Raw genomic sequence first — 13,805 nt, forward strand, 5'->3', positions numbered from 1 at the left:
CAAGGGGAAGGGTGTAGTAGTAGTGGTAATATGCGCAGATCCGGGGGAGGATGAGGAGGAGAACCCAGCCTTGCTTGCTGCAGCAATTACCACCCTACAGCAAAGCGCTAGATTCAAAAATTTGTTTGACTAGTTGGGACTCACAGCAAAGGAAAGAAAGGTAGCCACAGAGGCTTTGGTAAGTATCACCTTCGGGGCAGGAGTAGAATGTTTATCAACAGAAATCCCAGATGACAAAGCCCTCTTATAGGAATCAACCGAGATCACTTTTAGCAATAAGGATATGGAGGTGGGACACCCAGATCACAGGAGGCTTCTCTGTTTGGTAGCATCTATAAACCAAATCCCCATCAAAAGGGCCTTGGTAGATACAGGTGCTTCCGTAAACCTCATTCCGTTGAGCACCTTGCAAGCGGTAGGAATTTCAGAAAGAAAGATCCAAGGATGTCCAATGGAAGTAATAGGATTCAGCAGAAGGGGCGAGTACACCGCAGGCCACATCTAGCTGTGGTTGAAAGTAGGCCTTATAGCTTCTTTAGCTTGTTTCCATGTGGTTAGAATGAAAGTATCATATCATGTGCTTTTGGGAAGACCCTGGTTACACAAACATCGATTAGTCCTGTCTACTTATCACCAGTGTGTGAAAGGGAGATTGAATGGCAGGATGATATGTATAGCTGTAAATCCCTCGCCATTCGAGCAAGCAGAAGCTCACCTAGTGAAAACCATGTTTTACGACCAATGGGCTCCATCTGGGGAAAGCTCAATTTCAAAGCCACAAGGTACCTTCGTACCTAAGTGGGAAGACGTCCAAAGTGACCCAAAACATGATCTAAGAGAGTTGCTAACACGAAAGAAGAAAACAAAAGAAGCGCTTGCCGCAGAATCAGATAACACACCCCAATGCATCAGGGTCCAAGGCCTTGATGGCAGGATTGTGTATAAGTTATGAAGGCGCGTGGGGCCCACAAGTGAGATGCAAGCGGGTCCCACCCAAGAATGGCAGCACAGGAGTTTGGCGTGTTGTGTCGCTCAAGAAAGTTTGGGAAAAGAAGAAGAAAAGGATGGGGAAGTTGTGGTAGAAAAAGATGTACAAGTTGTGGCAGAAGAAGAATTGGAAGAAGTTGACCTAGGGTCTGGTTCACAAGAACCAAGGTCTTTCTCAATTAGTGCAAGTTTGACAGAAAATGAGAAGTCAGAACTGATACTACTGTTGAAAGAGTTCAAAGACATTGTCGCATGGGGCTACAGTGAAATGCCAAGATTAGACCTTGGGCTAGTTGCACATACATTAAATGTAGACCCAGAGGCCAAGCCAGTGGCCCAGCCTGCCAGGATATTTCACACAAGAATAGAAGGGCAGATAGTCAAAGAAGTACATAAATTGTTAGCCGCAGGATTCATCAAGCCTATTCAACATCCTCGCTGGCTATCCAACATAGTGCCAGTAAAGAAGAAGAACGACCAGATAAGATGTTGTGTAGATTTCAGAAATCTCAACAAAGCCTGCCCAAAGGACGAGTTCCCATTGCCAAACATGGATTTACTAATAGATTTTGCGGTAGGAAGCGCCATGTTTTCGTTCATGGATGGGTTCAGCGGATACAATCAGATTAGGATGGCACCAAAAGATGCGGAGAAAACTGCTTTCAGAACACCTATGGGCAATTTCTACTACACTGTGATACCTTTCGGGTTAAAAAATGCAGGCGCAACTTATCAACGAGCAATGACGGCCATATTTCACAACATGATGCACCAAGATCTAGAGGACTATGTGGATGACATTGTGGTTAAATCAAAGAGGAGTGAAGAGCACTTTTACATGTTGAAAAAGGTATTCGAAAGACGCAGAGCCTTTAAGTTAAGAATGAACCCCCTCAGGTGCATATTTGGGATGTCCTCTAGGAAATTCTTGGGTTTCCTGGTTCACAGTAGGGGGATAGATGTGGACCCGGCTAAAGTCACGTCTATAGCAACTATGAGACCTCCGATCACGGTAAAAAAGTTAAAGAGTTTCTTAGGAAAAGTCTCATATATCCGGAGATTCATCCCTGGGTTGGCATCAATCACTTTTGCTTTCACTAAGTTGCTCAAGAAGGAGTAAAGTTTTGAGTGAGGGGAAGCGCAGCAGACGGCCTTCAAGAGGCTATAGCAGATAATGATGAACCTCCCCACAGTGCAGGCCCCTATCCACAAAAAACCATTGCTACTTTACTTGACCACCAACTCGTATGCCATTGGTACATTAATCGCCCAAAAGGATGGAGGTGGCATTGAGCAGCCAGTGTACTACATCAGCTGCGCATTAAAAGATACAGAAACTCGTTATCCAAAGGCGGAGAGGGCATGCTTGGCCATTGTGTATGCTTTGCAGAGGTTGCGTCATTATTTCTTAGCCTACGAAGTATGGTTGATGACCAAGTCCCATGCTATCAAAGCTTTGTTACAACAACCGATCCTCTCTGGGATATTCTGCTAGTGGTTGTTACAACTGTCGTAGTACGACTTGAGAATGAGGACACCTAGGGCAGTGAAAAGCCAGGCTATAGCGGATCTATTGGCACAATTTCCAAGAGAAGAAGAATTTCCGCTGGATGATGAAGTTCCAGGGGAAGTAGCCATGGCAGAAGAGGTCAGAAAACAATGGGTAATGAAATTTGATGGGTCTTCTACTACCCAGTCTAGAGGGGTGGGAGTAGTTTTGTACCATGGAGAAGACAAGGTAGTGGCGCTATCGTTCAAACTAGAATTCCCCTATTCAAACAATACGATAGAATACGAAGCCTACCTAACTAGGTTAGCCACGGCTCTCGAAATGGGAGTCAAACATTTGAGAGTATTGGGAGATTCGAACCTAGTCGTCTGCCAAACCAAGGGAAGCTTCTCCTTAAAAGAGCCCAGCCTAGCCCCATACAGAGCAATGGCCTAGACGATGGAAGAAAAATTTTCAACCTTTGAAATAGAGCATGCTCCAAGGAACGAAAACCAGTTTACGGGCGCATTAGCCATACTGGGGTCACAAATAATTTTTGAGGGGGATAACACCAGGATAGAAGTCAGCAAAAGGGAAGAATTCATCATTGAGGTGTTGAAAGAAAGGTTTCGGGAGGAACAGTGTGAAAGGGATTGGCGGATCCCCATAAGGGAAGTCTTGATGAGGAGAGAAGATGCCGTAGAATTAAAAATACTAAAAGACTGGTAAGACCAGGGGAAGAAAAAGCTCTACAGATGCTTGCTACAGATGGGCTACTACTGGCCTACCATGAAAAGAAATACGGCAGAATTTGTGAAAAAGTGCCATAGTTGTCAAGTACAAGCCAACTTGATTCACACCCATCCGCAGAATTTACATAGCATGGTCACCCCATGGCCCTTCCACACTTGGGGGCTAGATTTAGTGGGATCGGTTAAGCCAACATCACATGGATACATATGGATATTAGTGGCTATAGAATATTTTATTAAGTAGGCAGAGGCAGTGCCACTACGTAAGGCCACAAGAGGAGCAGTAGCAAATTTCATCAAGGAAAATATAATTGTAAGGTTTGGGGTGCCCCACAGGATCATTAGTGACAATGGCACATCATTTGTCAACAGTGATGTAAGGAAGATGCTAGAGTTCTACCAAGTCAAGCACCACTGGTAATCGCCTTATTACCCTTAAAGGGAATGGGCAAGCAGAAGTAACAAATAAAACTCTCATAAAGATTATCATTAAGATGAGCCAAGAATTTATGGGAGGATGGGCGACGCACCAGCCAGACGCTCTTTAGGCTTATAGAAATTCACCAAAATCAGCCACAGGCTTTTCACCTTTTTCCTTAGTCTACGGAACTGAGGTAGTAAGCCTAGCAGAAATAATGACTCCGTCCTTGAGAGTCATGCAGATGCAAGAAAAAGAAAAGGAAGGAGAAGTCTTTGCGACAGAAAGGTGTGAAGATTTAGAAGGACTTGATGAAAAGAGAGAAAAATCCCAGGAGCGTAGCCTCAGATACAGACAAAAGATGACTGAAGCCTATGGCAGGACGACCAAGGAGAGAGTGTTCGTAGAAGGACAACTTGTATTAAAGGTAGCAGACTATGTCAGGCGAGGCATGGCAGGACCATCTAAGTTTGTACCGAAGTGGGAAGGACCCCTTGTGATAAGGGAAGCGCATCAAAGTGGATATTACCATCTGACTCAAATGGATGGCAGAGACTTAATGGATCCCATCAATGGGAAGTGGCTGAAACGTTATTATGCGTAAGGAAAAAAGTTATGTGGCTGTCCTTTTCTTTTGTCTTGCTTTTATGTTTCCTTTACCTTTTTCTTTCCTTCAAGTGATTATGTCACAAGACAAAATTGTAACGTGCTTTCATGAATATGTAATGAAAAAGTACGAAGTATTAGCACTCTATGTCGTAGCAATAGCAAAAAGTAGTAGTAAAGTGTAGTATCATAATTAGAAACCCAAACTATGGCAAACACACGCCAAATAAGTGCTATAGGAAATATATAAGTGTTCTAGATAAAGTAATAAGAGAAGGAAAACCAAAAAAAAAAAAAAAAAATGAAGAGAGAAAGAAAGGAACTGCATCATCATCAATGGAGTCCGGAAATGAGAGTCTGATCTCCAAAACGGCTAGGCCCACCACTGCTAGAAAGAAGGCGCTTGCGACGACCTTCCAAGTCTGCCACCTCCTTCTTCAGAATCTCGATCCAGGCATCAATAACATCAACAGCTGGCTGAACTCTCCTCGTAAAAAAGGCTTGGGAAACCTCACGAAGATGATCTAGAACAAACCCCATAGTGAAACCCACACTGATAAGCTCTTAAATCACGGCTCTCCATTGTAGGATCCTCTCAGTGGAGACGGTGTCAACGAAGCTATGCTCAATGTCGTTCATCACGCTCCCTAACATCTTCAAGAAGTGCTCCCTAGCAGAATGGCCAAGACGGAATCCCTGCATAAAATCACCACGGCTACTGTAGACCATCACCAAGTGGGAAACACAATCCTCGGAGACTCGAAAGCCATGAAAATCCATGTAAGGAGGCCCAGAAGACCAGAAGTCTGCAGGGCCAAGGTCATTAACCTCAAGCTGATCAAAGCGGGCGAAGAAGGCTGTAGCTTCATTCGTAGGGTCTGGGATGGTGGCAGAACTGCTGCCCACCTCAAACTGGGAAGGGGCAGTGGGAAGTGGACCTATTAAGAAAATATAAGGCAAAATGAGAAGCCATGATCTAGGAAGAAAAGACTCATAAAGAAAAATGAAGGAGAAGGTAAAGGGGAAAGGAAACTTACCAGGGCCAGCAGGAATGGGGGCTGTAGGTACGGCAGAAACAAGCATTGTGGGTACGGTAGAAATAGGTGCAGAAGGTACGGCAGGAATGGATGCTACGGGTATGGTAGGAGTGGGCATCTCTATGTCTGCTGCAATTCCTAGCCCCTCAAAAGTCTCTGCAAACGAGGAGATAGACATACAGATGAAAGGGAGCAACGAGCAATGCAAATACATATAAGAAGAAAAAAAAGAAAAAAGAAAAAGTGAACTTAGCAAAAAAGAAGGGAAGACACATACCCATAAACTCAGGCTTGGGTGGAGCACACTCCTCAAGAATATCATTAGGATCCTCAAGAATATCATCAGGATCCTCAAGAATATCATTGGGTCCTTCAGAGGATAAGTCTGTGTCAGGACCACGTGTAGTGGAACAGGGAAAGGAGGAAGGAGTAACAACTAGAGAAGAACCGTCCTTCGGAGCTTGGGAGAGAGCCGCGAAGGGGTCACTGGTGGAAATGACAAGTGGCAGAACAAGGGAAGCGGTCTCGGTCTGAACGGCAGCAGGAGAAATGGCTCTCTCTGGAGGAGCAGGTGTCTTGGCAAAAAGAGGTGTGGTCTCACCAACCCCCTCAGTATGAGTACCCTCTTCTCTGGGTACCGGCTCGGTGGGAGGGGTAGGAGTTTTGGCAGGAACTTCATGCGCAGCGGTAGAAGTAGTAGGTGTTGTAAATGCTATATCAACCCAATCGAAAAAGCCCTCCATAGGTACACCCATGGAGGCAAAGATCTCCTCGGCAGTAGGACGATATACGGAGAGTGGTTTAGGCTCCTCCTAAATATATATATATATATATATATACATATAAAAAAATGTATGTGAAGACCAAAGGAACTGTTAACTACATGAAGCAAGCAAAAGACATGTGGCAGAGGAAGCACGTGTGAAGAAAAGAAAAAGAAGAGAAGAAAAAAGATGTATCTCAGACTCGGGCTCATCAAGTAGAATGGGACGTGTGATTGACGAGTCCTCCTTGTGCTTAGACTAAAAAAAAAAAAAAAGGGAGTCAGCAAGGTTAGCCAGAAGAAAGCCAAAAGGTATTTTAAAGATAACTTACTCTCCGCTCAGCGGCAAACGTAGGATGAGGAGTTGTCTTCCTTTTGCTACCTTGAGTTTTGCTGGTAAGGGGAGCACCTGTGGGTGGCAGTGGAGTAGCAGACTTGGATTTACTGGCAGATTTAAGCTTGGCAGGAGCTTTCTTACTTAGTGTAGAAATGTTTATCACTTTAACCTTTTTCTCCCAACCGGGAGGATAATCGCTAGCGTGCCAAAACCACCATTCTTTCTCCTCATCCCATTCGAAGATGGCTGATCGGTTCTGTTTCCTGGCATATGCCAACACAGACTTAGAAGGCAGGAGCAATCAAGGGTTAATCGAAATAACCATACTGAGCCCATCAGGGGGAATAAGAGAGAAACTGCGGCCACCCACCAGCTCTTTCTCGAATGAAGTCATCATCGCTTGCCAATACTCGTGCATGGGAGGAGTGCAAAAGCCCTCCCTTAGTGAACCAGGAACTGCAACTGCATTGAAACGCTGCCTCCAGAATTCAAAGGCAATATGCCATAGAAAGGGACGAATCGAAGTAGGAGACTTCATAAAGAAGGAAATGTCATCAGGAATGTCCTGATCTAACCCAAACTATCTTCTTACTCGGTTAGCAAGATAATGAACGAACCTGATGCCTTCATCAGCTAAGTAAGGCAACCATCCAGCATTAGTGGCCGCCAAATAAGTGATCCTTGTCTCGTCAAAACCAGCCAAGGGAGTAGTAGTCCCAACAGTATCGACAAACAAACTCATGGCAGAATCTATGCATGTATAATTTGCACCCAAATTTCTATTAGCCCTCCAAGAAAAACCAACACCTTCATCAAAAGACTCAACAAAAAAATAACCAATAGGCTTCAAGCCAGACCAACCGAAAGCTAGTAGAAAATCAAACTCAAATCTACCGTAGAAATCAGTAATTACCCTCGGACATGAGTGGTACTTCTCTCTAGCAAAGCGAACAGGTTTACACTTTGCCAAATATTGGGCACAATGCTTGAATAACAACTGTTGCAGAATAGTACAGTGGACGGAGGAGGTAACTATGTGACAGGATCTCGCCTGACTCTTGTCACTCTGTAGGATGTCTAACTGGACATATAGATGCCCCAAGAATATAGAGGCCAACGGCAGGCTCACCCCGGTAGATATTTTGATGGCTAAAAGAAAGTATAAGTGATTTATGGCATAGTGGGGGTAGGACCCAAAAATAAATTTACAAAGCCAAAACGCAACAAAAGCCGCGCGGCGACAGCTACAGAAAATTTAGAAGAAGAACTAACCCAATATGATAGTTTGGCATTCTCGGCCATCCTTTTCTTCAATTCGGTCTCAATCGCCTTTTCTTCCGGAAAAAATTCTAGAATGGCAAGATCGGCATCGCCAAGGATAGGTAGGAGTAACTGATTGGCCACATCTGCAAGGGTAACGGTGAGTTCGTCGCAGGAGAAAAAGAAAGTATGGGTGGTGGTACACCACCGTCAGACCAAGTGGCGAAGGTTGTAGAGGTCTCGGAAGTTGGACAGGCAGCGAGATGAAACGATGGCTTTCAGAACACCGACTCGTTGCAACAACCCCATGAAACCCACATCAGATAACTCATTATCTACCCATTCTCTCCAACCCAAGGCAATACTTGACCTAAATTTGAAATGGATGGGCACGGGAAGTGAAATGCCCTGGCGAATGGCTAGATTGGGGATCAAGGAAGCCAACAGGACCCAAGAGACATCGGGGTTTCGCCGGCAAAGGGCGAGCCACACGCGACCTGGCGGTGGCGGAGCATAGTCGCCGGGAATCTTTGGGAAATGAGGGTGGACTTCGTACCATGGATTGATTAGAGGGGCGCATTCATTATCGGGGTCGCGTTGTGTCTCTTCCCTAAAGGAGTGCTCTGACTCAGAATACTCTGCCTCCTCGCCTACGTCAGGTACAGCGGGAGGGTCGGAAGCGACTTCTTTCCCTTTACGGCAGGAAAAGCCTTAGCTTTTCACCGGTGCCATAGTAGAAGGGCTTGATCGGAGTAGATGGGTGTGAGTGTTTGAGAAGAAAAAGAGTGTTTGAGAAGAAAAAGACGGTGAAGAAAGGGAGACGGAGAGAATGTGTTCTTGGAAAAGAAGAAGTTTATGTTTAAAGTGCAGAGGGACTCCTCTTTAAATACCCAGGTCATTAATAACAGCATGAAGGAAGGCGACATGTCAGCCATCAGAAAGGGATGAAATTAATGAAATGGCGGCTATGCTTAAAAAAAATTGCCAAACTGGGAAATTCGAAGAGACAACACTATTCGTGGTAGGAAAAAAAAATAGTCCACTATTTAAAAAGGCCTGCGAAGGAAAAGAAAGAAGAGAGGAAGAAAGGACAGAAAGGTCTTTTATTCACATATGAACTGCAGGAACGCTTCATATGTTCAGGGGGATAAATGTTGAGGGTCATTTGTGAGAATCCAAGTAGAAAGAAGAAAACCCAATGACAAGGGCAGCAAAGAATTGGCAAATAGATGGCAAAACCATTAGATCCAAATGGCAAGAATAATAGATCACAGGCCCATGAAATAAACAATTGGGCCTTGAAAAGGCAAGTGGGCTTAAAGAAGCTCGGAAAAAGAGACATAGCATACTCATGGGCAGTATATGATGTAGAAAAGTGAGAAAGGGCCACCGCGGGCCCAAAGTAATGCAAACAAAGAAAGTAAGGGGTTAATGGTAAACCCATGAACCCCAAGGATGAGAATAAGGTAATTGGGTCAGGGAAGCCCAACAAAGTTAGTAAAAACCCATGAGAATGCAGAGTTAGTAAAAGGGCCAAGGAAGCCCAAAGAAAGCAAGTGGGCCAAGGATGCTTAAGAGAAAGACAAAAGGGACACAGGAGCCCATAAGAAGGAAAACCAATGGCCATACCAAGCGACTGGGGGAAAGAGTAAACAGCTGGCCTAAAGAGGCCCAGCAGGAATAACAGAGTAATATGGTAGGAAATGAGGGCAATCAAGAAGTGGACCAAAGAAATATAAAGCCCATTATCAAATAAGGCCCAGCTCCTAAGAGGAGCAAGAAATCGAAAAGCAGCCCACATAAAAGGTCAAAGAAAACGGATGGCAGGCTATGCAGGTAAGCCTCCAGACCACGGCAGACAAATGAGCAACAGGCAGATTTTGGACACATATGGAAGGAAGGCACGCGCAAGGCCCAAATACCACCAGCCTGTACCCAGCCAATACAATGCATGGTGAGGTTGTGGGTCAGAGATTTAGAGGGCATGATTTGGTGGTAGGGAGAGGGGAAAAATTTATTTTTGAGGTTCCGGCTCAGGTTCTTTCGGGGAAGTGTCCTGCTGGGATGACTTACTACCCAAAAGAAGTAAGCTGAGTTGGAACCACTAGGTGCATGCCATGAGGGATAGGGAGAGAGAAAGAACCTAGACCATAGCAGAAAAGGGTGCCACGGCAAACAAACAAACAAAATACCCTTTTTTGTTTGGTGATGAGGGGGTGGCACACAGACAGACCAGTGGTGGTCGGCTAGTACACCCAGACTAGACAAAGGAGGTTAAGGGATAAAACAGTAAAATCTGGTCACGGCAGGCACTATAAAAAGAGAACCTTGCCTTGATCAAAAAACAGAGTAATAATGGGAACCATAACTAAGAAATAGGAATTCGAAAAGAGAGACCAGAAAATAGAAAAGAAACGAGTGGGAGGAAAAGAAAGAAAACAACCAGAAAGAAAAATAAAGTGAGAATTAGAACGACAGGCATGCACCAGTAGATTGATTCCCTCTCTCCCTCACGAAATCCTGCTCTCTGTTAAAACCAAAAGGGGCCTCTATGCATCAACCGTTCAGGTTCGTTTCCCTCAGGGTAGTTAATCTCCATGGTAGGACTTTTCCTAAGAGATTAATTGCGTTGAGAAGGAACATTTTTTCCTCTTTGGTTTTGCTCCTGCAGACCAGATTTAAGTTGATTTCTTCATCTTCTGAGTAACCCATACATATTACTATTTGCTCCCTTTTGTTCTGTTCTTTTCTTTCTGTAAAAGTGATTATTATTACTGTGATTGTGCTTAGGGATCATTTGGTCATTTCCTACTAAGTAGCCAGATATATTATTATTATTATTATTATTATTATTATTATTATTATTATTATTATTATTATTATTATTATTATTATTATTATGTTTGCCACAACTTGTCTGAAATAGTTCTGTCTGTCGCAAGCACGTTCCTGGCAAACCAAGCATAGTTTGCGCACAAGCCGAACCAAATTGAGTTATAGCTGGATGTTAAGGGTCATTTGTGAGAATCCAAATAGAAAGAAGAAAAGCCCAACAACAAAGGTAGCAAAGATTTGGCAAGTAGATGGCAAAATCATTAGGCCTAAGCGGCAGGAATAATGAATCACAGGCCAATGAAATAAACAAATTGGTCTTGATGAGGCAAGTGGGCTTAAAGAAGCCCGGAAAGAGATAAATAACATACCCATGGGTAGTATATAATGTAGAAAAGTGAGAAAGGGCCGCTGCAGGCCCAAAGTAATACAAAGAAAGAAAGTAAGGGGTTAATGGCAGGCCCATGAAGCCTAAGGATGAGAATAAGGTAATTGGGCCAAGGAAGCACAATGAAGTTATTAAAAGCACATGGGAATGCAGAGTTAGTAAAAGAGTCAAGAAAGCCCAAAGAAAGTAAGTGGGCCAAGGATGCCCAAGAGAAAGACAAAAGGGACACAAGAGCCCATAAGTAGGAAAACCTAATGGTCATACCAAGCCACTGGGGGAAAGAGTAAACGGCTGGCCTAAAGAGGCCCAGTAGGATTGAGTCATTACAGCAGGAATAACAGAATAATATGGTAGAAAATGAGGGTAATCAAGAAGTGGGCCAAAGAAATATAAAGGCCCATTATCAAATAAGGCCTATCTCCTAAGAGGAGCAGGAAATCGAAAAGCAGCCCACATAAAAGGTTAAAGAAAACGAACGGTAGGCTATACAGGCAAGTCTCCAGACCACGGCATATGAATGAGCAGCAGACAGATTTTGGATACATATGGAAGGAAGGCATACGCAAGGCCCAGGCACCACCAGCCTGTACCCAGCCATTACAGGGCATGGTGAGGTCGAGGGTTAGAGATTTAGAGGGCATGGTTTGGTGGTGGGGAGAGGAGAAAAATCTATTTTTGAGGTTCCGGCTCAGGTTTTTTCGAGGAAGTGTCCTGCTGGGATGACTTACTACCCAAAAGAAGCAAGTTGAGTTGGAACCATTAGGTGCATGCCATGAAAGATAGGGAGAGAGAAAGAACCCAGGCCGTAACAAGAAAGGGTGCCACGGCAGATAAACAAACGAAATACCCTTCTTTGTCTGGTGATGAGGGGGTGGTCCACAGACGGACCAATGGTGGTTGGCCAATACACCCAAACCAGACAAAAGAGGTTAAGGGCTAAAATAGTAAAATCCAGTCTCAACGGGCACTATAAAAAGAGAACCTAGCCATGAACAGAAAAATAAAGAGCAAGAACAGAAATCATAACTAAGAAATAGGAATTCAAAAACAGAGACCAGAAAATAGAAAAGAAACGAGTGGGAGGGAAAGAAGGAAAACAACCAGAAAGAAAGTAAAGTGAGAATTAGAACGGCAGACATGCACTAGTAGATTGATTCCCTCTCTTGCTCATGAAATCCTGCTCTCTGTTAAAACCAAAAGAGGCCTTTGTGCATCAATCATTCAGGGCAGTTAATCTCCATGGTAGGATTTTTCCTGAGAGATTAATTGCGTTGAGAAGGAACGTTCTTTCCTCTCTGGTTTTGTTCCTACGGACCAAATTTTAGTTGATTTCTTCATCTTTTGATTGACCCATACATATTACTATCTGTTCCCTTTCGTTCTGTTCTTTTCTTTCTGTAAAAGTGATTATTATTACTGTGATTGTGTTTGGGGTTCATTTGGTCATTTCCTACTAAGTAGCTAGATATTTTAATTATTTATTTATTATTATGTCTATCTGCCACAACTTGTCTGAGACAGCTCTGCTTGCCGCAAGCACGTTTCTGGCAAACTAGGCTTAGTTTGCGCACAAGCCAGACCAAATTGAATTGCAGTTGGACCGGTCCCAACTCCCTTATCCAGAAAACTTGGGCCTAGTGTTGCAGGAAGCAGCCCAACACTACTAGCACAGCCCACCACTTTGCACTGGACCGGTCCCAACTCCCTTATCTAGAAAACTTCGCCCTAGTTCATCAGAAAGCAGCCCAACACTATTAGCACAGCCCACCACTTTACAACATGGATAGACCCATATGACAATATCAAACATTTTAGCAACATTTACATTGTTATTTAAGTTTTGCATTACTGTTGTTTTCTTGATTATTTCCATTTCCCAAAGTCCAATTCTTCGAACTTTACTATCTCTTAAGAGTTCCAATATTTCTTCAACAAAATGTGGAGTGATGGCTTATCTTCTGTTTTGACTATGCATAGTTCTCACACATTAGCGATTTCTCAACCACTACTCCTATATCAAAATTTCCCTCTAACTAGAGGTTTTGTGGTTCATTAAACTTCCCTACAATGCCTTTGTTAAGTTTTACACGTGAAAAATAATGCAACTGCCTCAATTTTCCCTTTTTACTTTGTTTTTTCTTCACTACACCAAAATAAATTTATAACATCAAGTGCTAATACCAAAAAAAAAAAAAAGTATAGTAGTATTAGGTACAATATTATATCACTACAAAAATTTGGCCTATGGTGACGAAATTTAGTAAGGAAAACAAATTTTGTCACCAAATAGCAACATTTAGTGAGAAAATAAAATATTCGTCACCAAATTTAAAAAAATACATAAAAATGGTGATGAAATCATGTTTTCATCATTGAAAATATTACAATTGGTGACAAAACTTCCTTTTGTTACTACAGGTCGTGGAAAACGCTAGCACCAATGAAATTTTTAGGGGCAAATGTCTATGGTGACAAAATATTTCAACAAGCAAAGTGGGACCTAGGGTGACAAAAATATTCGTCACCAAATATTAACAATAGGTGATGAAACACTAATTTCGTCACCCAATATAAAATATTTATTATCATTGGTGATGAAATGCTTTTTCGTCACCTATAAATCCCAAAAAAGTAAAATGGCAATCCAAAATGTTGAGCGCAAAAGGAAAAATTTGATGCCGCTAAACATTTAAAATAAACATTGTAGGGACACGATTTGCAGCCCAAGCCCAAAATGTATGGGATCTTGACCTAGTGAGCCCAGTACAATAAATTTGTAGAGAGTAGGTCAAAGAACTAGGCTTTAGTGAATTGGACAATGGCTAATATGGATGAACTCCTTGTTCGAGGAGGCAAGTGTTAATGTCCGAGGAGGCAAGTGCTCATATAAATCAAGTAAACAGAGTACAAGTGCAATTGTGATTGCTATAGTGTTC

The sequence above is a fragment of the Quercus lobata genome, chromosome 2, assembly GCF_001633185.2.
Source record: "Quercus lobata isolate SW786 chromosome 2, ValleyOak3.0 Primary Assembly, whole genome shotgun sequence".
Taxonomy (NCBI): Eukaryota; Viridiplantae; Streptophyta; class Magnoliopsida; order Fagales; family Fagaceae; genus Quercus; species Quercus lobata.